The sequence below is a fragment of the Tachypleus tridentatus genome, chromosome 11 (genome assembly GCF_004210375.1).
Source record: "Tachypleus tridentatus isolate NWPU-2018 chromosome 11, ASM421037v1, whole genome shotgun sequence".
Lineage (NCBI taxonomy): Eukaryota > Metazoa > Arthropoda > Merostomata > Xiphosura > Limulidae > Tachypleus > Tachypleus tridentatus.
The window spans coordinates 83688501-83703648 of NC_134835.1; the positions used below are offsets into that span (position 1 = coordinate 83688501).

A 15148-nucleotide genomic window follows, 5' to 3' on the forward strand; every position below is an offset into this window, starting at 1 on the left:
TTGAAATAAAATCCCATAAAAAGTTTATGTGACTCTGTCACACAAAAACTATATGAGTACCCCCTTTAACTGCCACTTCCCAAAGTGTTCAAAGAAAGGCCCATAAACATCAACAGAACAGTTAGCACAGGAACATGTAATTATCCCTGTGGAGTGACATGGGATAAAACCTGAACGTAAAGCTGGCTGCATCACTTCCCAAGGGCCATTAAAGGAGCATGACAGGTGTGGCTGAAACTGATAAAAAGTGGAGATTCTATTGTCAGTTCTAGTTGTCACTTTAAAGTCAAAGCAGAAAATGCCTGTGGTAACAGCTACCAAATGCATTGGGGATGCCCCATCTATTAGACAAAAACCAAACACTTATGTTAAGCTGACAAGTAAACATAGAAAATCAATTACAGGCATGGAACTGACCACTTATACCTTCAACATCTCATATGCTACTGCCCTCAACTGTCTGCAGCTAGTTGTGGGAAGGTGCCCAAAAGGTAAGAGATCTGAAATGATATTGTTGTAAGTTGTTCTTTCATTGAGTAGAGTTCTTTTTAAATGACCTGGTGAAAATAACTCAATGTTCAATCCACATAATAATAACAGATTAATTTTATTTTCTTCTTAAAAGCTTTTTAAACTGTAGGGTTGTAGACTTTGAAAGGCCTATGTTTACAGCAACATGATATAAAATAAGCATCAACAAGATTTTGTCAGTTCTACAGGGTGGCCCTAAGTCCCTACCCATCCATATGTTGTTTTGTTATATTCAATTACGCATGTATTACAAATTTGTTTATTTTTTCACAGACATATGGCCGATGTTGAGGAAAATGTCTCACAGAACATGGCGTCGCATAATATTATGCAGCGAGAATGAGGGGCAGCACACAGATACATAAGATATATGGATGGGTGGGGGCTTACGGGCCACCCTGTAGTTATAACCTTAAAATCATAGCAGATAATGCCTGTGATAACAGTTCCTGAATGCACTGGGAATATCCTAACTATATATACACCCAACTGCTTATAATTATACTATAATCAATAGTATTACTGTTATACAGATGTAATAATCAACTTCTTGTACATAGTAACTCAATTCGCAGTCAGTATGCGCGATAATTAACACATATCCATAAACTGTAAACACAACGATTTATTCACTTTTACCTCATAGACAACTCTAACCCTACGCTTCCCTACAAGTTTCTTTAACCCGTGGACTAACTCATCGGTATTTCTAATCCTATCATTGTTCCCAATTTTTCATATATATCCCCACACACTCTACAACCAACTTGACTTTAACGTGATACGTTCTTTAACGAACATTAAATAACAACATTACAAAATATTGTGTATAACAATATTTTCACCCATACTATATTTGAAACACATAAATACATAATTAGGAAAATTATACAAGAAAAAACAACAAAAAGAAACAATCGGTGTTAAGCGCAATAATAATATAATGTTGCTAACTTTCCCAATCCCCTCTATAAAAGTGAATGTTGTTAAATTTAAAATATGATTTATCAATTACATACATATAGTAAATTTTTATGTGATTTAAATTTGTCAAAAGCTACAGTCTAATTAAAAATTTGGCCCGGTATGGCCAGGTGGGTTAAAACGTTCGACTCGTAATCTGAGGGTCGCGGGTTCGCGCCCGAGTCGCGCCAAACATGCTCGCCCTCCCAGCCGTGGGGGCGTTATAACGTGACGGTCAATCCCACTATTCGTTGGTAAAAGAGTAGCCCAAGAGTTGGCGGTGGGTGGTGATGACAAGCTGTCTTCCCTCTAGTCTTACACTGCAAAATTAGGGACGGCTAGCACAGATAGCCCTCGAGTAGCTTTGTGCGAAATTCCAAAACCAAAAACTTTGAAATTTTATGAAAATTTAAGTCTGTAAATCTCTGTGAAAAATCTATTGTCCCAAATTCAGAATTTGGTATTAATTTGGATTTAAAATATTTGACCCTAAATTCTTAGTTTAGTTTCAAACGCAACTTGGGGCACTCTAAAATATATTTTCTTCATCCCAGTCGTGGTGACAAATTGTTTGAAATAGCTATGTGAGAAAAAAAGTACTGATAAGTTTGAAGAACAGAGCGACAAGGAGATGATTTCAAGCAAAAATCGGCGAGAAAACCTCGGACGTCACATTTTATAAGTAAACATAAATCAAAAGCCGATGTCGGACTTATGGTCCTTCAGGAGACTAGGACCTATAGGCTTGATGCCAAGATTTAAATGCGTGTCTGTGTGTGTGTGTGTGGGGGGGGGATAAACCCGATTTTCACTGGCTAGCGTCGAGATAATTATCAGGCCATTTCTCACTTAAGAATGAATAGTATTAAAACCCACTGATGAAGAAGAAGGAAGAAATCCCTCTTGTCAAACAAGCAACTGAAGGCGGTGTGTTGTTTTCGAGATGGCCTGTCGTGAGGTGAATATTTGTCTTCACTGGCCGATATGTGGCGGAAAAAAGACTGGGTGCAGAATTCATCTCGTTTTGTGGTAATGATTGAGAGTTGGCGGTAGTATTTATCAGAAACATGTTTGAAGGGTTGGATGATGGGAATTCGGGCTAGAAAAGAGAGGGAAGGCAATGTTGTTGTACGTTTTTGTGGAGGGTTGGGGTGGGATGGGGGTTAAATAGTCGGGAACGTCTATGTGACTTTCTTCCACTTGTATGGTTTGGGCAAACCGAATGGCTGTATTAATGCTATCTGTCATGGTTTGAGGCATTTCGTGTATTATCGAAGGTCATTGATTATCCTGATCGATGATTAGAGCTGTACTCTAGATTTTAGTCAACTGGTGAACGAGGCAGGGGGTGGTGTGTGGTGAAGGACATTGGGAAGGATCATCTATTGAGTGATGAAATTGTTTTAAATGTAGAGGCGTTTGTGTGTAAGCTATATAGCTCTGAAACTGATCAACCGCTTCATTAATCAGAATGTCTAAGCAAAGTCTTGAAAATTTGTCACTAAGAAGAGATGCTTTCATATTTCACATTAGGTAGTGGGTCACTTTATCAGGTCTTTATTTTGTATAATCCCCTCATAGCACAAACATATCTCCTAGACCTTCTTACGACAAGTTAGCAAAATGTCAACGGCGTGATGCAACTTATTCTCATGGAAATCACTCGTCCCAGCTGCAGCTAGTCACACATGTTTGCAGTAGTACAAACAATGCATGAGCTCAGAGAACCTTCTGAAGTGCACTGTAGCTTGTTCCTGTTCTAGCAACTGGCACAAAAAACATATATATTTGTATAACCCGAGTAGCCCTCCTCTGACAATTTCCAATACTTCAGTGTCCTTCTTAAGCTAACAAACCCAAGATTGAATACAGAATACTCACTTCTTACTTTGATCGTAACCTTACAATTTTGGTAGGTAAGACACTTTTGCAACCAATGACCGTCAATTAATTAACAACATGAAACAGTTTGGAAGGATATTATGAGATAGTGTTGAAAGTGGGTAGTAAAAATACCTCTTCCTAGAAAGTCACCCTGATCATCGCACAGTATATACCACGTTTTAAGTATATACATAGTGAATTCTAAAACCTTATATAAAATTGTAGGTAAGGTAATAACAAATACTGTAATAATATCTTATGTTGTAAATAAATTGTGTGAAAATTTGGACTTTTGTGTTATCATAGTATCTCCTCCACGTTTTTAAGTTATTAACCTGAACAAATAATTTTGTATTTTTGTTTGTTTGTTTTGAAATTCGCACAAAGCTACTCGAGGGCTATCTGTGCTATCCGTCCCTAATTTAGTAGTATAAGACTAGAGGGAAGGCAGCTAGTCATCACCACCCACCGCCAACTCTTGGGCTACTCTTTTACCAACAAAAAGTGGGACTGACCGTCACCTTATAAGGCCCCCACGGCTGAAAGGGCGAGCATATTTGGCGCGACGGGGATGCGAACTCGCGACCCTCGGATTACAAGTCGCACGCCTTAACACGCTTGGCCATGCCGGGCCTGAATCCTTGTAAAAATGTTTATATTTAAATTTTTTACATTTAACAGTGTCTTCAAATAATCCAGCTGTCCAATTCATAACAGATAATTCTTGTCGCATTTTTTTCAGATTTGTATTTGAAATTTGTAACCAGAATCTTATTATTCATAATACCTACATGCAGTAAAACATCGAGTCTCATAGAGTAATGATTACTCGTACCCAGATATTCTCCATTTCCTACCATATCAACTATTTCTATATCAGAAGTTAACAATAGATCTAAAATAGCATTGTTTCTAGAAGTTCCCTGACGAATTAACAGAAAAACCCATCTTGAACAGTTTCCAAAAACATTTCTCCTACATGGTTTGACTTTATCATTTCCCAGTCTACAGTCATGTGAAAAAGTTAGGACACTGTATGAAAGCCTGTATATTTTTGTAACATTTTTGGATATATAGATATTTAATCTCAATTTTAACAATACTGAGAGATTATAGGAATATAACTAAACAATTGAAACTGAAGAAACGACTTTTCAAGATCTTCTGTAAATGTAATGCTACAAAAATGCATATTCGAACTAAGGAAAAAGTTAGGACACCCTATCCCCTAATAGCTAGTGTTACCCCCTTTGGCTGAAATAACTGCAGTGAGACGCTTCTTGTAACCATCTACCAGTCTCTGACATCGGTCTGAAGAAAGTTTGCCCTACTCCTCAATGCAGAATTCTGTCAATTGTGAGATGTTTGAGGGTTTTCTTGCATGTACAGTCCGCTTCAAGTCACCCCACAGCATCTCAATGGGATTAAGATCTGGGCTTTGACTCGGCCATTCCAGGACTCTCCATTTCTTAGTTTTCAGCCAGTCCTTGGTGGGTTTACTGGTATATTTTGGGTCTTTGTCATGTTGCAGGGTCCAGTTCTGATTCAGCTTTAATTTTCTTACAGGTGGATTCACATGTTCTTCAAGCACCCTCTGATACACAGTTGAATGCATGGTGGATTCTATGATTGTGAGCTGTTCAGGTCCTGCTGCAGCAAAACACCCCCAAACCATGACACTTCCACCTTCTTGCTTCACGGTTGGTATGAGGTTCTTTTCCTGGAATGTCCTCTGTTCTGGTGTCCAAATAATTCAGTTTTGGACTAATCTGTTCAAAGAACACTATTCCAGAAGTCCTGGTCTTTGTCTACATTCTCTCTGGCAAACTTCAATCTGGCCTTCATGTTTCTCTTAGAGAGCAAAGGTTTCCTCCTTGCATATCTCCCATGCAAGTTAAACTTGTGCAGTCTCTTTCTATTGTAGAGGCATGCACTTTCACATCAATAATAGCCAGAGCTTGTTGTAGGTCCCGTGATGACAAGTTAGGGTGTTTGGAGACCACTTTTAGCGTCTTGCGGACTGCTCTCGGGGTGAACTTGCTTGGACAACCAGACCTGGGCATGTTGGCAGTTGTTTTGAAAGCCCTCCACTTGTTGAGTATTTTCCGGACAGTGGAATGGTTGATTTCAAAATCTTTTTAAATCCCTTACCAGATTCATAAGCTGCTACAATTTTCTTTCAAAAGACCTCAGACAGCTCTTTTGCTCTCACCATGGTGCTCACTCTCACTTCAACAGTCAGGAGCACACCAAACTAAATGTCTAAGGTTTAAATAGGGCAAGCCTCATTCAAAATGCTGAGTAACGATCTTCTAATCATGTGCACCTGGTGTGATACATCTCTGCGTTAGTTGAGCCATTTCAAGTGAGAATAAATGTGAGGGTGTCCTAACTTTTTCCTCAGTTAGAATATGCATTTTTGTAGCATTACATTTACAGAAGATCTTGAAAAGTCGTTTCTTCAGTTTTAATTGTTTAGTTATATTCCTATAATCTCCCAGTATTGTTGAAATTGAGATTAAATATCTATATATCCAAAAATGTTACAAAAATAAATACACAGGCTTTCATAGGGTGTCCTACCTTTCTCACATGACTGTATATGCCTGAAATTAAAAGAACTCATAATTATAACCTCAGTATCAGCTGAAATCTTAATATCATTGTGAAGTTTCTTTCTCATTGATTTCCTCAGTGCCATCTGGCGGTGTATAAAAATTCCCACTAAAAGCCTTCTCTTTATATCCGATAATAAAATCCGAAATGGGTTCAATATTCTTGCTTTATTTTTAATATTCTAAACTTCAACAGGATGTAGCTTATATTTGACATATAAAGACACTCCTCCCCTTCTCTTTTGGACTCTATCTCTACAAAACAACCTATATGAGCGTATTTCAAATAAATTTCTGCCATCAAAATCATCTACATTTAATCATGTTACAGTTTTTCCCATTATATCAAAATCCTCCATTGCTACCACCAGTATAAAGCCATCAGTTTTATTTATCACGTTTCTCACATTTCCTGCGTTACAACAACAAGTAAGGCTACCTTTAAAACGTCTATACTCACTTCCTATGCCGAACTTTTTTCTGCATCTTAATTTTTTTTTTTTTTTTTGCATTTAGTTTATCCTGGACCTCACCATTGTTGGTGTTAACAGCCTTTGGAAACAAGCCCCTACCATATATAAATGTAAACCATCGGTTTCAAAAATCTCCTTTTCCCAACTAAGCTGATCCCACAAATCTAGCCAACCAAGTTGCTCATTCTAACATATTAATTTAAACCTATCATTCAGCCCTAGTGACCGACTGATAATTTCTTACTCACAACTAATTAACGGCAGTATACGTGACACGACTTAGATGCGGCCTTTATCAGTATCTTGTACTTATCAATCAACTCCTCTGACTTTCCTTTACCTACTTCATTAGTTCTTATGTGCACAACAAAAACTGCATCATTGATATTTACTACAACTCTTGCTCTTTCAATTATATCCTTTACTGGTGCCTTTGGGTAGCATATGTTGGCTCTTACTTTACCCAACAGACTAACTTATCTACTTGCTTTGTCTAAGAATCACTTGTAACTATAATTTGTAGTTTATCATTCACTGCCTTCTCTGCCCCTGTTGTTTTCCTTCCTTTCAAAAGTTCCTCGTCCCCAAAAAAAGCTGAAATTTATTGCTCAACAGAATATGCTTATTACAACTAGATCCACTACTTATAGCACTAATCGTACTATTTCTAATTTCATAAGTTATTGCTAGCTGATGCATCCCTTGCATGTAAAAGCTTAAGTTTCTATTATTAGTACTACATCATAATGCTACTGTAAACCAATAAATATATTCATTTTAGTTTGACCTTAAACATTTATTAATTGAATGGTCACTATTTTTACAAAACAATACACACTCGCAAAAATCTGGTTTACTATCTCTCCATTTGTTGTGGTGTCAACGCTGTTTACAAGCTAGTAAAACATGAGACATTATGTTAGGCTTATTATATTTTTAACACCACATTCGTAATTTAGTCCTTTGGAGAGTTTCAAAAATTATAAGCGTATAATAATAGTATTTCAACAGCAATCACAAGTATTGACAACGACACGTTTCACTTTATCGAGTCCTTCTCAGGCCAGCTCTGGCACAATTAACACAATAGTATAAGCCAACAATACAAAATACACGGATTTCTTTATAAGGTGTTTCAAGGTCGTTGCTAGAATGACGCTAAATATTTTGGCGAGTAAACAAAGCAGATTCTCTTTATTCATTCCACCTCTAACTACTACTACATAAGTCACCAGGCGGTTAAATGCTATTAATACGCACACTTCTCATTCGTCAAATTCTCTAAGGGCCCAAATCAACCAGATAGTTTTAAAAAATACATGGTTTGCTCAATATCTTTATTTACTTTCCTAGAAAAAAGCTTCATGTTTGTAGAAGTTGAAAAATCTTTATTTTATCATATTTTTTATTGTATGGAGTAAATCTTAAAGTATTCAACCTTAAACCAAGAAAATTTAAGCATAGAGCTTGTCTTGTTAAAAGTATGTATTGTGTAAGACGAAATTCATATACTTTGATAGATTATTATAAATTTCAATGGATGATTTATGGCAGTCACATAATTAAACAAAATATACACAAAACCCTTCACTCACAACAAATTTATTACTTATAGAAGGCGATCAAATTTACAAATTATATGTGTGTTGGAAACTGAATGACGTAAAAAGTCTGATATTTTACAGAAAACATTTTCAAATCGCGAATCAATCTGTATTAAACAATGTGTCATAAAACACTATTAACCATGTACACTTTCAATAATGTAAATTTGCTAGAGGCTAACTACTGTTTTGAAAAAAAGGCTTAAGTTTTGCTTACTTTTTAATTTGCACATGAATTATAAAATGCATGCATATTCCAATCTTCCATTCAGTAAAATATATTTAATAGCAAAAAGGCTGTAGCAAAAGTTAATGTAGACTGGTCATTGGAAAAACCAAACAAAAACATAAATAAATAAAAACATAAATAAAAAAAGGTTTTTAATAAGCAAACTGCCTTAAAAGCTCTTTATTAAAAACAGACAAGTGAATTTTTAGAATTCATCACCCATTATTTAATTAATTCTAGTATATAGTCCTCTAGTGAGAAAATTTTATAAATTTGAAGCTAGTGCATCAATATAAAAAACAAGACAACATTATCTGATGCTCTACTATAACAAAAAAGTAAAATTATTGTACTATTACTTTTTTAAAGTTTCAACACTGCTTTGCTGTATAAACTTTACAGATGTTTTAAGTTTCAGTACCATAATGACAATGATTAATAATATTTTTCTCACACTTTCTTTTTGCAAAGTTTACATAATTCACCACAACAGCTACGAAGCATTCCTTTCAACATAATTGCAAATAATTCAGTCATAACTACAAACACATATACAGAACACACAAACACAAGTGGGGAATTTTAAATATTGCTGAGAATTAAATTTTTTCCAATAAATTACCAGATTTCAATATGATATCTGTGCATATCATGTACATAACTATTAAAGCCAGGAGTAATGTTTTTAAATAAACCAGTTATTAATCTTTGTTAAAGTCCCCAAAACCACTTACACTTTATTAACTAAACAACAAAATAAAATATTGTTTATTCATTACTAGGATTTCAAAGTTTTCAAGTCTTTCTGAAATGCAACTAGTTTTAGCTTTGCTTTTAATTTTAAATAGAGTAAAGTTTGTTTTCATGATTTTTTATCTTAGTTTTTCAAAACAGAAACCAACAATGAACTGTAAAAATAATTGCAAACATGCAAATTTTTAAGTCTTTGTTGCAAGTGATTTCCAATAAACAATGAAATCTAAATTCTTAACAATTCATAATACATTAATATGTTATAACTAAGGAGTCTCTACCCAATACTTATCTTTAAGAACTTCAAGCTAAAACATTAAAACATAATAAGAAAATAAAACAAATGAGAATTAAAAACCAACATTTCTTAATTACAAATAATAAACATGTTGAAAAATGAATTGTCAAAAAAAGATAAACTTTGAACTTCACAAAATGCTTCCAAGACATATAATTAAAAACATTTTGGATCAGTTTATCACTCACACAGCCAAAATAATTTAAAAATCAAACACGTAAACTAGCAGTTCAATTCTTATATTAATCACCAAACATTCCTCAATATCTATGTGTTAATAACATAAACAGAAAAATAACCATTTCAATAATGAGATCTTGGTGATAGTTATTAAGCCTAGCAATATTATCCACACAAAGAGTAACAACAACAAAGTGGCAACACAATGAAAATAACAAATTGTCTTAAACACTCACTACTACTCAAATCATGTCTTTTGTTTTCCTTGTAGCACCAACTATAATAAATACTATATTATATTTAACCAGTACAAATATTAGAGTAAAAACAATAATAATCTATAATAATGAAACACTAATCTATCTATGATGAAGGAATGATGAATTAAAAATAGCATACAAATGATGAATTTTCCAATAAATGCATGTTATGTTGTTGTAAAGTTCTGCTAATAATACTAAAAACACACTATAATATAATACAATAATGTTACACTGTTTATGTTCTCACATATTATATGAATCAAACAAATATGTAATGAAAGGTTGATGTCATAATCTTATTTACACAATGTCATCTTTACCTTATTTAAAAAAAACAACAACATGAAAATGAAAACTCCCAGGTGTTTTTGTTTGAATCACAGTTTTAACTTTAATTTGATATCACTGATGGTGTTAATTAATCAACATATTATGATAAAGGCACAAGTATACAGTGTGTGCTTATAATGATGAAAACAAAGACGACTAAGGAAAATTGGAGCTTATTCAATGCAGAGGAGACATCTTGTTTTAAACAAAAATTATTTCATGTGTAAGACAGTCATAAGAAAATTAGTTGTTTATTCACAAGCTGAAATGACTTAGCTCCTCTTTGAATTCACTATAAGGTTCATATTAAACATGCTGTTGAGAAAACGTAGAGGTTGGTTAGCAGTATCAGTGACTCAGACTAGAGTATTCCTTAGTAGTACATGAAGGGGTAGAGGTACTAAGGGTGAGATACTGGTGGAAGTTGGTTATGTCAGTGAATGTGACAGGAGTGCACCTTAATGACATACATATAAATAAAATGATTATCTACTACTTGAATTATGTAGATAGAAGTGACACAGTTATATATTTGGTTGAAGGTATATATGTATAGTTGAAGGGATATGTTACAAACCTTTGAGAAATAATAGGCTTATAACAAAATCAGCAAATGACATTTTGGACAACAGAAAGTTAAATGCTCTCTATTAAGTAAGATAAACTAAAACATAAGAGTATTTAGAACAGTCGTGGTTTCCAAAATCATACCCCAAACAATTTGAAGCAACAACCTTATCTGCAAAGTGAAGACCAACAAATCCACTGGAATGAAGAGAGTCATATGTGCTGGTACCATTAACAAGATAATAAACAATGATTTTAAGCTGACAAGCCAAATCAATGGCTGTTTTCAAGAGAAAGACTGTTAAAAAATTAGAACAGCAATCCTATTCAATCACATATCCACTCACAAGTAAAGACCCTTGATATGCTTAAATAAGTTCTTGGAAATCAACATTCATGTAGAGATGATGGTGTTGAAATGTGTGGTTTAAGACTGACTATCCCATTCTTTAAAGCTTGTTACAATGGAAATGTTTAGCAACAAGCCATCAGACTGAGTATGATTATGTTACTCTTATAATATAAATTTAAATTATTCCCAGTATTAGTCAATAAGGTAAAAGTGTACCCAATGACATATAATACCTAAAAAAGGGATATTTATTACAAGTAGGGATATAAGCCACCACTATAGAATGGATGTGTGTGTACGGGGAGGGTATTTTCCAAAAACAATGTGATTCTTTTTTTTTTTTTTTCTACACAAAGAATTTTAGTGATTTACCTTAGTTCAAACAAAATTCATAAAATTCATGAAAATATTCAAAAGTTAAAATAATGAAAACAAAGAGGAACTTGGTTTACCTCACAGTAATGAGCTGATGGGTTATAACTGTTTTAGGTAAGCCTTTTCAAATAAAAAAATAATCAGAAAATAGTGCACCTTTTACAACACTGGGGTAGTTATTCAACTCATTTTACTACATCCACAGTTGATGGTTATTTTAAAGAATGAAATAGTATAGATAGATGCAATAAAAACAAATAGGGCTATGTACTACTAGCAGGACAGATGCAGGAGGAAATTGGATATAGGAAAGCCACATCAAGCTATCCACTCTGTCCACTAAGGGAAACCAAACCCTTGATTATAGCATTGCAAATCCATAGAACTACTGCTTTCTTACCAGGGAATAGAATGCATAAGTGAGAGAAATTATAGTGGAGTGTATCTTAGTTAAATAAACATACATGAGAGTAACTGTCTACTAGTAAGAGGTCAGTTGTATCAGAGAATGAGACAGGTGTGCACCATATCACACAAGTATGTGGTGTATTCATACTTTGTTATTTTTACATTGCTGCAAAGTATGAAAATTAATATATATATATACACAAAATTTATACAGATAACAACAGCAAATTAAATGTTAAAATCTTGACTTCATTCTGTGACCCTTTTTTTGAAATAATATACCTTTACATACTAATTGCAATTCTACATTTCATCAAAAATGTAAAAAATGACCATATTCAGTTTGTGAATGCTTCCAATGCAACTGAGAAACTAAAATTAAACGTAAAAATTAGTTATACCAACTTGATTTCTTTAGGGTTCAAAAATTCTTTGCACTAGCTGAAGATTGATCAACCAATATTTTAAAAGTCTGAATCATTTTCCTGCATGTATTCCATCAGTGCATTTCTCTCCAAGTCACGAATACTTACCTCCTCACTGTCTAATTGCTTTAAAAGAGGACTACCACTTTCAGATACACAAGTACTTCCAAGTCCAATTAGACCCAAATCCCTATCATCATAATTTCTTCTTAAAAAATTATGAAGTTTAAATTTTGTCCAAGGAAAACATTTTTCATCCTCTGACTTTTCTGGTTCATCACTTGCTGATTCTAAATGAGGTTTTTTTTATTTTTTCAAATTCATATCCTTTTCATCAAAATGACATTTAACTGTCTGTTAGCTGGATTCACAATGTAATTCTAAATCAGTGTTGTTGGCTGAATTAACTGAAACTACAGGAATCTTTAACTGTGTGTTGTCATCAAATCCTAAATTATCATCACAATCACTAATACTGAACACAGAAGTTAATAGATGTATATCAGAAGAAGACAATGTAATGCTTTCTAATTTCATCTTCATTAACAAACTAAAATTACCTGGTTTGGAAGTTACTGAATCAGGATTTTCACTAAATGTTACATAATGTTTTCTAAACAACTCATCTGTTTTCTGATTACCATCACATAAATCTTCAATCTCAGAAGTATTTGATTTGTATAACACACCACCTTTTTTACACCATGAGGCTTTTGACAACAAATTAAAGGCACATCTTGTTTTTTATGGCCTTCAAATTTGTTTTGCACGTTATATTTAAGTATTGAGAAATTTGTTTTAAACTGTAATTTTGTTTCTCTAGACACTGGTTTAGGTTGAATTTTTTTATACTTCAATGCACTCAACTTTTCAGAAAGCTCAGCAGGATACTGTGACTGAACCTGAAAATAATGTCAAAGTGTAGAAGGCACAATAAATATACTGGGCATTGCTTGAGTTATAGAAACATTTTGTCTTGTTAATTTGTCTTGAATATTCATTTGGACAATGCATACTCCCAAAGCAATCTCTACTAGAATTTACAAATATGCTTTTGGGTTGTTCCTCACCAGAATTTTCAGAAGTTCCTGCAACAGACAATGCTCCTTCCCATGCCATACCACTGGCACTAGTAGATTTAGTGCATGGTTCCAACTTGTGTCTTTCTCGCTTTTTATCATTTGCATTGTAAACGTATTCAGGACTTGATGCTTTTAACTGTTCTGTCTTTAAGTTTCTAGAATCCAAAACATCATCAGTAAATGTATTTAGTATGCAGTGTTTCTCTAAAATGTTTGAAAGTAACTTGGATTTTAACTTTGTGTTAATTTCTGGTGTTTTCTTGCCTAATAAGTTCTTCAAAAATTGTGTTTTGAAAATAACAGCCTGTTGCTTATCAAGTTTTCTTTTCTGTTCTTTAATCACTTTTTTTTTGTGCAGCTTCCTCTGAAGATGCATTTGTATTTCTTTTTTATGACTTTCAGGCACATGTTTCAGTATCCCAATTTGACCTATGAGAAGAAAATGAAAAGGGATGAAGAGACAGAGAATGTTTCCAAGTTTAACAGTTCAAAGCTCAAATTTTACTTCTTATATTATTTTGCACTCATTCTGAAATAAGTGGAATTACTGAATATTTTTCTTCTTGTACAGTATATTATGCATTGTACCTTGTACTTTCCTTATTTTTCAATTAGATCATCCATTTATACATACACATTACATTAAAGTAATTCTGAGTTTAAACACATTTTCATGAAAAAACAAATAAAACAAGTTTTACTATCTATTACTTTGTCAATCATGCTACTAGATATATTTAGATGAACATATTTATCAGCTATTTAATATTAAAAACAACTCCAGGTAATAACTTTTTTTTATCTTAATTTCTTATCATCTGTAATATGAAATCAATGGGATTGCATTAATGTTGTTAGAATAATACCCTCACCTTGCCATTTAGCTTTTATATTTTTACAATATTGGAATTAAGTCAAATACGTTATGCCCATTACAAAATAACCAAATAGAAGATATTTACTTACAGCTAAGAAAGATCACCAAAACACTAGAAGATGATTAAGAGTACTACATCAGATATGAAAGTTTAGAAGATTAAAAAACAAAAACAAATAGTCAAAAACAACAAATTAGAAATGAAAACATTTACCTTTCTCAGAGTCAATTTCAAAGCCTGAAGACAGAATGGTAAATGCTGCAACTCACTGGTTCTCTACATACATATTTTCCACAAGAAAGTAAGCCAATTCTTTAAGAGACGTGAATTTTCTGTTTAATAGATTTTCTGCCCATTCAAAAAGGAGATGACATTCTGCCATACTACAGTGATCATTCTCACTGTTAATGTTAAGAATCTACCAGAAGATAAAAAAAAAAAAAATCCTTCAATATTTGTTGTTTGGTTGAGATACTTAAACCAAACACAGATATAAAGGAAAAACTCATGTAAATTAACAAGACTTGATCATGTCTTATCCTTTGTTCTATCCAATATGCACACCATTATTATCCATTTCTTTAAAATTAGAAATATGTACCTAGGAAAACTTGATAATAAATCATACAAGTAAAATTTTGTACAAAGAAAACTATTTTTTTTTTTTCAATTACTAAGAGGTTTGGAAGATAGATTTTGATATTGAAAACTGTTAATTTCTTAATCATTGTATCTACATGGTAACAACTGGCCACTTGTCCAGAGTAATAGCCTAAAAGTATGGTACAATAAACTCCAGCTTTGAATATACTGAGAGAACAGCAACATTGTTATATGGCAAAATGATTACCTTGATTGTTAGATTTCATTGTAATACTAACAAAATCATATTAATAAAGAAACTCAAAACACTATGGTAAATTACAACACAAATGATT

General features: G+C 33.3%; 1 protein-coding gene and 1 long non-coding RNA gene across 6 annotated transcripts in view; one reads left to right on the forward strand and one right to left on the reverse strand.

The window, feature by feature from the left end:
• Positions 1-1513, reverse strand: part of LOC143232632 (methyltransferase-like protein 25B) — a 34388-nt gene extending 32875 nt beyond the window's left edge. For 4 of the 5 annotated variants that reach the window (XR_013017635.1, XR_013017634.1, XM_076468292.1 and 1 more), the window contains exon 1: positions 1171-1513. The gene's annotated coding sequence lies outside the window, so the exon portion shown is untranslated. Of the gene's footprint in view, positions 1-426; positions 501-1170 lie in introns of all 5 variants that reach the window. The other variant, XM_076468291.1, reaches the window with a different exon arrangement.
• On the forward strand, positions 166-13991 carry LOC143232634 (uncharacterized). The gene is made up of 2 exons (XR_013017636.1): positions 166-491; positions 13735-13991. It is a non-coding gene; the product is annotated as an uncharacterized LOC143232634 (long non-coding RNA).
• The last annotated feature ends 1157 nt before the right edge of the window (positions 13992-15148 follow it).